Source organism: Octopus bimaculoides, chromosome 11, assembly GCF_001194135.2.
Source record: "Octopus bimaculoides isolate UCB-OBI-ISO-001 chromosome 11, ASM119413v2, whole genome shotgun sequence".
NCBI lineage: Eukaryota > Metazoa > Mollusca > Cephalopoda > Octopoda > Octopodidae > Octopus > Octopus bimaculoides.
Window position 1 is genome coordinate 65509133 of NC_068991.1, and position 11547 is coordinate 65520679.

The following is an 11547-nucleotide window of genomic DNA, read 5'->3' on the forward strand; positions in this document are numbered from 1 at the left end:
TATATATAGATATATAGATATATATGTATGTGTGTGTGTGTGTGTGTGATGTGTGTGTGTATGTTTGTGTGTCTGTGTTTGTCCCCCCACCATCGCTTGACAACCAATGCTGGTGTGTTTATGTCCCCGTCACTTAGCGGTTTGGCAAAAAGAGACCGATAGAACAAGTACTAGGCTTACAAAGAATAAGTCCCGGGGTCGATTTGCTCGACTAAAGGCGGTGCTCCAGCATGGCCACAGTCAAATGACTGAAACAAGTAAAAGAGTAAAGAGAGAGTATTATTAAGCTGGTATTTGGAACATAAATTAACATGAAATTTTGAAGGAAGGTTGTAATTTTAGATCATTTTAAAACAGAAACATTTATATCATTAGAACGAGGGATAGTCTCAGTTGGCTTGGTATCAAAAAGATTTTAAAAATGAATGAATAAACTGTTGACTTGAAAACTGATTCGTTAATTTGCAATCGTTGTTGTTGGCACTCCATTGCTTACGACGTCGAGGGTTCCAGTTGATCCGATCAATGGAACAGCCTGCTTGTGAAAGTAACGTGCAAGTGGCTGAGCACTCCACAGACACGTGTACCCTTAACGTAGTTCTTGGAGAGATTCAGCGTGACACAGTGTGACAAGTCTGGCCCTTTGAAATACAGGTACAACAGAAACAGGAAGTAAGAGTGAGAGAAAGTTGTAGTGAAAGAGTACAGCAGGGTTCGCTACCGTCCCCTGCCGGAGCCTCATGGAGCTTTAGGTGTTTTCGCTCAATAAACACTCACAACGCCCGGTCTGGGAATCGAAACCACGATCCTATGACTGCGAGTCTGGGCCATTGCACCTCCATAATTTGCAATCAATGCAAGGTTATATGCCTCTTATAGTAAAAAGTTACCTTCAATAGATCAACATCTTAAGCAGGGGACAGATATGTCTCTCAGCTATCCACCATTACAAAAACTTGGAGAGAAACACCAGCTAGCCCCTGAACATCAGAGCAGCTCATTGAGTTATGTTTTCCTTTTTCAGTGTTTGAATTATCATATGATTTTGAACACAGTGTTAGCCTACAAATTATTTTAGTGTATTGTATTTGTTATGAAGTGCTATGAATAAATGAATGAATGAATGAGTGAATTAATGATATTTATAGAGAACTGTGTGTGCTGTAAAGCAGCATCAGAAATATTGGCTTGTAGCATGATAAAGAAAGATAAAATTATAATTTTATTTGTGTCCACCGACTGATGTGAATGATTCTGTGAGTCACAGAAGAAAGGTCAAATAAAATAAGAAGCTACGAGATGTAACAAATCATTTGAATTAGACATGTTTTGTTATTCAAGTGACCTAAACCAGTCTGCAATGACATAGTTTACAATAAAACTAAAAAAGATCTAACCATCTGAGATGAGTTGTTAATAATAATAATAATAATAATAATAATAATAATAATAATAATAATAATAATAATAATAATAATAGAGTCAAAATTAAAAGAAGAGTGCCATTGTTATCTAGTGAATGATATTTCAACATCTTGTGTGTCTTCAATGGGTTCAAAAAATAAATTTGTCAATCTACTTCATTTTGGTTAATATAGAAAGGATTGAGGTAACTCCTCCTGAAGATATAGAGTCAAAATTAAAAGAAGAGTGCCATTGTTGTCTAGTGAACGATAGGAGGAGTTACCTCAATCCTTTCTATATTAACCAAAATGAAGTAGATTGACAAATTTATTTTTTGAACCCATTGAAGACACACAAGATGTCGAAATAACATTCACAAGATAACAATGGCACTCTTCTTTTAATTTTGACTCTATATCTTCAGGAGGAGTTACCTCAATCCTTTCTATATTAACCAAAATGAAGTAGATTGACAAATTTATTTTTTGAACCAGGTGAAGACACACAAGATGTCGAAATAACATTCACTAGATAACAATGGCACTCTTCTTTTAATTTTGACTCTATATCTTCAGGAGTTACCTCAATCCTTTCTATATTAATAACAACAACAACAACAACAACAATAATAATAATAATAATAATAATAATAATAATAATACTAATAATAATAATAATTATAATAATAATGGATTATTTGACCAAATGAGGAGAATGTTCAGTAAAGATATTGGAATGCAGTTTGAGATAAATAAGTGCAAAGCTCTAATTATGAAAAGCAGTTGGATGGTAGGCACTAAAGGCAGAAAATTACCACAAGACAACATCATTAGATCACTTTGGAATAATGAGAGATACAAACACCAAGGAGTGCTGCAAGACAATAGGGTCATGGAAAGATAAGTGAGAGAGAAAATCACTAAGGAGTATGAAAGGAGAATTTGGAAGGTGCCTGAAACAAAATTAAATGGAGGAAATATCATTAAAATAATAAATATTCTGCACCCTTCTTGAAATGGACAACGGTCAAGTTACAGAGTCTGGATAGAAGAACTAGAAAGCTGCCCACAATGCACAATGCACACCATCCTAAGAGTAATTCCAACAGACACTACCGACCAAGAAAAGAAGGCAGTAGAAGATTACTAAACACAGAAGACACTGTTAATACTGAAACACTGGGTCTGAAAAATTATGTTGTACAAAGTAAAGAAAAGAATATTATTGGCAGCCAGAAATACTCAAAACCTGAATCAGCAGGAGACTTCAAAGAGGAAAAGAAAAACATCAGAACAAGCAAGTGGAAAGAAATGGAATTTCACGGCTAATTTATGCAATGAACTGAGAATGTTTGAAGTAAAGAACGTTGGGTATGGTTGATAGATGGGCACTTGAAACGAGAGCCCAAAACATTAATTATAGCTGCTCAGGGACAAGCCAAGAGAACAAATCTGATAAAGGTAAAGATTGTCAAAACTCAGTCAGACAGCAAATATAGAATCAGTAGGAAAGGACATGAAAGTATCAACCACCTTTTCAGTTTGTGCAGTATGTGTGAGTGTGTGTATATGTGTGTGTATGTGTGTGTGTGTGTGTGTGTGTGTGTTTGTGCGTACCCTTATCTGGTCATGTGATAGTTGCAAATGAGCATCACCATTTATACAAGCAAGGTTTTACATTTTCAATTCTCTGTGTGAAACATGTCTAGATATGGGGAAATATTACCTTGCTTGGAACCAGATGAATGCTGACAACCGGAAGGGCATCCAGCTGTAGAAAATTTACCTCAAATTCTGTCTGACCCATGCAAGCATGGAAAAGTGGGCAGTGAATCTTACTATTTAGAAAGGTCTCAGAATTCCTCAAGAGGTAACAAAACAATTCTAATAATATACAGTAAAACACTTCAGTTAGATGAACCATACCTCTTCAGGGACTTTATTTTTTTTAACAATAGCTGCCTTCAGCTCTATTCTAACAAAGTATCTCACACTATTATAATTACAATTCTTTATTCAAAATGCTTATTCTACTGCAAAATTTCCTCCAGAGAATGTAATAAATCAATATTCCAAGACTGTCAGTGGAGTTGATATTAAAAGAACCAATACACATTAATCATTCATGTGACACTGTACCTAATATAAATGTCACTGCATTTTAAACTCGCAAAAATGTACAATTCAAGCAGAATATTCTGATGAAGTTAAACACATTGTAAAAATGGAGAAGTAGACGATTTAAGAAATTCAAAGTTTTGATTGGTCCAACCATTCAGTGTCCATATCTGGACATACTATGTCTGCATACAAGAGATATTCTGATATGCTATATGTTACTATACACTAGATACATATTATATGTTATTTTAGATGTACAGGCATGATATATGTATATTATATCATAGATAAATTGTACATTATACTAAATATACTATGTTATATTAAATATACAATTTTATACTAAATATATATATATATATATATTATTGAGTCTGGGGAGAGTCATTCTGTTTTAATGCTTTATTAACACACTCACTGGTTTGATTTCCACTCATTTCCTTTTATTTTTTCTAAAATTTTCATTGCTCCTTGCATCCTCTACAATGACTCTTGAAGAGGTTGCAAGAAGCACCCAAAATTGTGACACACACTCACATACACACACGCGCGCGCATGCAGGTTGTTTTAATCGATTTTCTCTGTAAGTATGGGGGCTAGAAAAAAATAGAAAGCGCGTTCCATGTCTATGCACCCGTCTCCACATGTGGGCCATTTTTCACACAATTCCACCCAGCCGTTTGGCCGTGAACCTCAAGACAAGAAAGAATACAACGGTCGGCCAACTTGAATTTATATTATAGATAAATGCACACATTAGATAAACAAAATGGATATAAATACAAGACACACACTATACATACGTATCTGTTTGTCTGTTTCTCTCTCTCTATATATATATAAAATTGTTACACTGAATATATGATATATATTTTTATATGCTGTTTATCACACAGGTAAATACAATGCATGCATGCATGCATGTATGTATGTATGTATATATGTATGTATGTATATAGGTAGGTAGGTAGGTATGTATGTATGTATGCATGTATATATGAGTGTGTCTTTCATTATCATCATCCAGTGTTTTAAATTCAGGTTTTGTCCCCGTCAACGGGGGTGGCTGGATCTACCTCAATGCCATAGCAACCACCCTCACACCATCTTGCTATGTTGCCCGGTTTTGGGTGTCCTCCTTTTTCAAACCAACCCTCCAATCTCCTCCTCTACCTGTCCCCTCTACCTGTCCCCTCCACCTTTTCCTCAGTCTACCTCGCTTTCGCACTCTATTTACCTCAAACGTAATCACCCTCCTCTGAACACACTCTTCATCCCTCCTCAACACACCCATACCATCTCACTCCATTCACCCTTGCCAACTATTCCACTGATTCCTTCAACCCCAGCATTCCCATCAAATCCTCATTCGTCCTCTTCACACATTTCTCTCCCCATTGCTCTCTCAGTCCTCAGAATTACCATCTCTCTCTCCCTCTTTAAGTTTGTGTTTTTCCCCACCACTTGATAACCAATGTTGGTTTGTTCACATCCATGTAAATTAGCAGTTCAGCATAAAAGGCCAGGAAGCAAGCTTTAAAAAATTAAGTACAAAAATCCTTTGAGACAGTGCTCCAGCATGGCACAGTCCAATGCAGTTCAACAGCTGAAAGAAGTAAAAGATAAATGGTGAAAGATACTATTCCACTCTGGAACCACATGGTTCAGGTTCCATTCCCACTGTCTGCCACTGTTGGTTCATGTCAGTGAACTGGATGATGAAAACAGTAAGAAATCCATTGTATGTGTGTGTGTGTGTGTGTGTGTGTGTGCATGTGAATGTATGTGTGTTTGAGTGTGCATGCACACATGAGTACGTGTGTACGTGTGTGTGTGCATGTGAACATATGTATGTTTGAGTGTGCATGCACACATGAGTACATGTGTATGTGTGTGTGTGTGTGCATGTGAACGTATGTGTGTTTGAATGTGCATGCACACATGAGTATGTGTGTATGTGTGTGTGTGTGCATGTGAACGTATGTGTGTTTGAATGTGCATGCACACATGAGTACATGTGTATGCGTGTGTGCATGTGAATGTATGTGTGTTTGAGTGTGCATGCACACATGAGTACGTGTGTATGTGTGTGTGTGTGCATGTGAACGTATGTGTGTTTGAGTGTGCATGCACACATGAGTATGTGTGTATGTGTGTGTGTGCATGTGAACGTATGTGTGTTTGAGTGTGCATACACACATGAGTATGTGTGTATGTGTGTGTGTGCATGTGAACGTATGTGTGTTTGAGTGTGCATGCACACATGAGTAGATGTGTGTGTGTGTGTGTGCATGTGAATGTAAGTGTGTCTTTTACTGTTTTGCTTGTAAACATGTGAATTCTAAACAAAATGCTGGAAGTGAAGGTAAACATTCAAGAGTAATGCACCAGAAATGAGAGAGGAAGTGACAGCAGGTAACAAAATGGGGGAATTCAAACTGTCTTTTTCGAATGGGCAGCGAACAAGAACAGACATGTGGACAGAATCTGTGTGTATTGTATATTCTGGCCAAGAGATCAGATTAGCGAGTGTCTCAGAGCTTTGAGTAGTTTCCTTTTCAGAGCCATTTGTGAGCTCAAGGTAAGAACCCTACTTACAATCATCAAACTACAATCCTTGAACTCGAGACCTATTTCGAATTCTTGCAGCAGAGTAAATTCCTTTAAAGGCACCAATATGGTTTAGCATCACCGTCAGGACCTTCATCTTTTTCCTTTTCATTTTATCTAGTTTCAGCTCTTGAGCTGTGGCCATGCTGGGGCACCGCCATTGAAAAACAGGTTGCTCTAAAGTAGAGAGCAATGCCCATATGTGTTAGAAAGATCGATTGATCTCTTCTATCCTTGTCGAGGGGAGTGCTAACCGTCTCTCCTTTTTTGCAACACCTTGTTAACCTTGTTAACTTTTGAATGGTAAAAGGAATTCTAGCAACTGTCTGGTGATGATTCCATTATACACTGTTTATAGTATAATGTCACTGTGTAAATAATATTGAAAGAAATTTATTCACAGCAAATGTGATCAATAATAGGACAGGTATATAATTACATTCTTTTACATATCATAAAAGTATCACATCGACACACATGCACACAAACACATGTGCAAACACCTGCATAAACACATATATAAACATGTACACATGCATGTTTACATGCACTAACACCTGGTCTTTCCCTACTTGTCTCTGAAGTATCTGATATTCAAGCACCTTGCACAGCAATCTGCAGCTATCTGTTTCTTAAATCTTTTGTCTGAGAATTTTCTCTTAATCCGATTAATGTTGCTATGGAAGTAAAATCAGATAAAAACAGGCTTTGAATATTTTAAATTTTGTCAAAAAGTGAAGAAGCTATTTTGTCATGTGTTGAATTAACAATCATTGATACAGAGAGAAAGAGAGATAGTGAGAGAGAGAGAGAGAGATAGTGAGAGAGAGATAGTGAGAGAGAGAGAGAGAGATATATAGTGAGAGAGAGAGAGAGAGTTAGAGAGAGAGAGATAGTGAGAGAGAGAGAGAGAGAGTGAGAGTGAGAGAGAGAGAGAGGGAGAGAGAGATAGTGAGAGAGAGAGATAGTGAGAGATAGAGATAGTGAGAGATAGTGAGAGAGAGATAGTGAGAGATAGTGAGAGAGAGAGAGAGAGAGATAGTGAGAGAGAGAGAGAGAGAGAGAGAGAGAGAGAGATATGATTCTTCCAAGAATACAAACAATCTAAATATATATTATTATCTCAGTAACAAGGAATCGTTCTCTTTCTCTCTCCCTCATTCTCATGCAACCATTCTTGAATATTAGTGTAGGTTTAAAGCTTCTATGAATTCAGATATTTGCACCAATTTAACTCTTGGCCATTGTATCTCTTTTGGAGAAAATCTGCGACACAAGTCGAAGTACTGAACTGAAGAATTTTACAATATGTTTGTTTGTTGTTTGAAATCTGGCTGAGACAGGATGGAATAAAATAAAAACCAATAGCTGCTGTTGTTCCAAGTCAGCCCTGATTGTACAGACCTATGATCAAAGGTGTTCCAACCATGACCACCCCATTAGCAACCCTGATAAGCACTGGGGTAGATCTGTTCGACTATGCCCTTCAATACAGTACCCCAGTATGGCTGAAGTCCTATAAGAGAAACAAGTAAAAAAAAAAAAGATAAATTAAAACCTATTTTGTATCACCACAAATATGTAAATCTCTGCCTTGTTTTTATATTACTCCAACAGGGGTGGGTGCGTGATGTCCACATGTTATTAACAGGTGAAAAAGCTCTAAAATGCCCCTGTTCAACTATTTCTCAGAGCTTCACAACTGTTGGAACACAAATATGAATTGGCAGCTTATGAGACTCAAAGTATGAAGGGTGTACAAATTCTTTCAGGTTTAATGTTGGCATTACAATTTCTAAGCATCAGATTCAAACAAGACCGTGACTTTTTGTCTCGTGTAGCTTGCAGAAAAAAGCTACATGGTGTTTTGAATGAATCTCCAGGTACTATGGATGAACCTCTAGGCATTTTCAATGAACCTCTAAATGCTTTGGATGACCCATTAACAACACAACCAGTTTAACCTCACTACTGACCTTCAGTTCAAGTATATCTACAATCTACTTCATTACTATCTTTCCATTTCTTTGTTCTTTGGGTGGTTTGCATAACCATGCTTCATTAAGGTCAGGACCAATAAACAATGGCTCAACAATGAACATTTATATAACAAATAACTGTTAATATGTAACAGAAGTTTTTTTCACAATAACTTCAGCTGCTGCAGATTAAAGGGGTGCTTCAACCCAACAACTTGATATCCTTCCAGTCTTGTTGACTGCCAACTACTGACTGTCCAGCCAACACATCTTGTTAAATATACTACATATCTGGAAGATATGAGGATGTAGCTGAGTTTACGTATTTAGGTAGTAAGATAACGTTCTCAGGCGGCACCGACGAAGATATTAAGACGAGAATAAGTAAGGCAAGGACCGCTTTCCACCTGTTAAAAAAAGTATGGAGCGCAAGTGTAATTTCAATAAAAACAAAATAAGAATTTTTAACACTAACATAAAAGTGGTGTTATTGTATGGGGCTGAGACATGGCGAACAACAGTTAAGTGAAATAAGCAAATACAATCATTCATCAACAGGTGCTTGCGTAGTATACTTAAAATCAGATGGTCCAAACACATAAGCAATATGGAGCTATGGCAAAGAATGAATCAAGTTTCGATTACGGAGCAAATATTTAAGAAAAAGTGGAAGTGGATTGGTAGCACAATTAGAAAGGACACACCAAATGTAGTGAAAAGTGCTTTACTGTGGAATCTGGATGGATATAGAAAGAGGGGTAGGCCTAAGAACTCGTGGCGTAGATCAACACAAAAGGAACTAGAGAAAGGGGGACATTCATGGCAGAGTATAAGTACAGAAGCGAGAAATTATGCGACATGGAATTCAATTATAAGTGGTCAATACTCCGCGTTGGAGGGTTAAAGGCAAGAAAGAAGATCTGGAAGAGGAATTTATTCATTGTCTAACAGTTTCAAATTTGTTTATAACATCTTCACAGAACATGTGGTGTTCCCTGGTGGCCAGTTAGTGTGAGGGAGATAATCATTTTTACTTGATATTTGACATGATTAGAAGGTTGAAATTTATATTGCGGAAGAAGGAAAAAGATGCATAGAATATACATATTTAATTTTTCTGCTTACATATTATAATGATATAAAAATTTCAAGTAATACGTAATCCTTTGTAGTGCTGTTTCATTCTTATAAGAAATCATTAACATAACATAACCCAAGGTACATAAATTAAAATAAATTAAGCATTTTACAAAGCAAAACATTTTTTATTGATGGAAAATAATTACAGACATTCATGGAATGTGATTTTTTTGCTTTTTTTCTTCATAGAGCATTAATAGTTTAGCAATGGAAAAAAAATCAAAAAACAAGAAAGTGATAGTCCTAATATAATGCTGATAAACTGTGTCATGAACTGACCAGTCTGGTGGCCATGAATTTATATGATGTCAAGTTGCCAACTGTTGGATGAGTGAGCTTGACCTTCGATGAAAACGAACCAAAAGCTGTCAGACAAGCACAGTATGAAGACTAGGCTGTAATGCCTTGATATATGAGTTAATTAGTTCCCAGCAACTGCTTGTAAAGTGAAAACTCGTAAAGCAGAGCAATAATTTCCCATAGTAGCAATGTTATAAATCATAATTCATTCACAGAAAAATATTTTACTTATAAAATTTTTACTACTCATAAATAAATGGCAATAAAACAACAGTAGAATGTGAACAATATTTTATGTAAAAAAGAATATCAAGATCATTTATAACAAAAAAAATATCATTATTACTTCTGCCTTAGCGAAGGTGGAGGTGTTGCTGTAAGTCATGTTTGTTTGTCTGTTTGTTCGTGGACAAGATATCTCAAAAACTGCTGGATGGATTTGGATGAAACTGTCTGGGCTGTTTAGCCTCGTGACTGGCATGAACTGATTAGATTTTGGGATTGATCCAGTACTGGACAAGGATTCTGTATTATTTTTCTGGTGTTTTTACTTAACTTTTGAGAGCTGTCAGGTTCATTTTTAGTATTCTCGTCTGTGAGAGCAATCGAGTTTATTTCAAGTATTCTCATTTTAAAAATCATCTCCTGCTAATCGTTGAGAGGACGTTGGTGTTACCTTGGCAGAGGTTTGCGCTCTCTGAGTGCTCTTGTCATAATTGTTTTCTGAATCACTTTCACTTGCAGTAGACTCACGAATACCATCACTTGTAGACAGTATTGAATACCATCACTTTACTTCTGCACTGCTCCTTAGTGGGTAGGGAATGATGTAATGGAATCGAGTGCACCCCATAGCGCAGAAGAAACCTCCTCAGATCACATGTCCATTTATACATATATTTATGTATATATATAGATGTGCATGTGTGCGTGTGTGTGTGTATACATATATATATATTGTTTGAGCCTTGAAGAGTAAGTTGTTAAGTCCTAAGTCAACCTTGATTAAGCAGACCTTTGATCAAGAAAATTCAAAGTAAGACTATCTCATAATATTTCATTTTGTTTGTTGTAGTGCAGGAAAACCATAATTTTTTGGCTATTGTTTTCTGTGAGCTGAAGATATAACAGCAATTTCTAGCAGGCCAGATGACCACATAGAGGCTTTCTCACTGACTCATTAGGTAACTAATGGAGAAAAAATTAGGTGAAGCTTAGTTGCTGAGATTATAAGATAACATTTGTTAAGAGGGTTATACTAGGATTAACTGGAAGTTACATCCCTCAATATAATAAAGTAAACGTATATATTTATATTTTATTGTCATGTCTGGGGAAGGTATTAGCTATAAGGCTTGGGTGCCATGAATGAAGTGGAGGTACTGGAATATAGATTAATAAAAGTAGCAAAAGAATGACCACCAGTTTAGGAAACTCTAGAGTTCCAAACCAGCTGCAAAAGCTAATAAAAAAAATACGAAAAATATGAAATAAAAAGATAAAACTGGAACATAGTCATGTATTTAATGAAGCACATGTAAAAGAAAAGCTGTTCTTTCATGTTTGAGGTCTGACAATTGACTTGGTAGACACCCACTAGATTATCCACCATCTTTCCTACAAAAACCTTGGGCACCTTTTTGAATTTCGTATGCCTAACACTTGTGGGTATACTTACAAAATCAGTCAAAAACAATGCAGTACTCATGACTTCCAGAAACATTTTTTCACACTTAGAATTTCTGAAGCAAGTAATAATCTACCCTCATCAGTAGTTAGCTGATAGGACACAGTATCCTTCAGAACGTCTATGCTTTCTAAAATTTGCCAGCAGTACACTTGATGTTCCTCTACATTTTTTTCAAAGACTTCTCTTTTCCTGTGCATTAAGAGACTCTTCTCTTCCTGTGCATTAAGAGACTCTTCTCTTCCTGTGCATTAAGAGACTCTTCTCTTCCTGTGCATTAAGAGACTCTTCTCCTCCTGTGCATTAT

At 36.4% G+C, this 11547-nt stretch overlaps 1 protein-coding gene and 1 non-coding gene across 2 annotated transcripts in view; both read right to left on the reverse strand.

The window, feature by feature from the left end:
- The window catches only part of LOC106870967 (calmodulin-lysine N-methyltransferase), a 106820-nt gene that overhangs the window by 59669 nt on the left and 35604 nt on the right, over nt 1-11547 (reverse strand). The gene's annotated exons all lie outside the window — the stretch shown is intronic.
- LOC128249146 (U6atac minor spliceosomal RNA) lies at nt 6298-6410 on the reverse strand. Its single transcript, XR_008265263.1, has one exon. It is a non-coding gene; the product is annotated as a U6atac minor spliceosomal RNA (small nuclear RNA).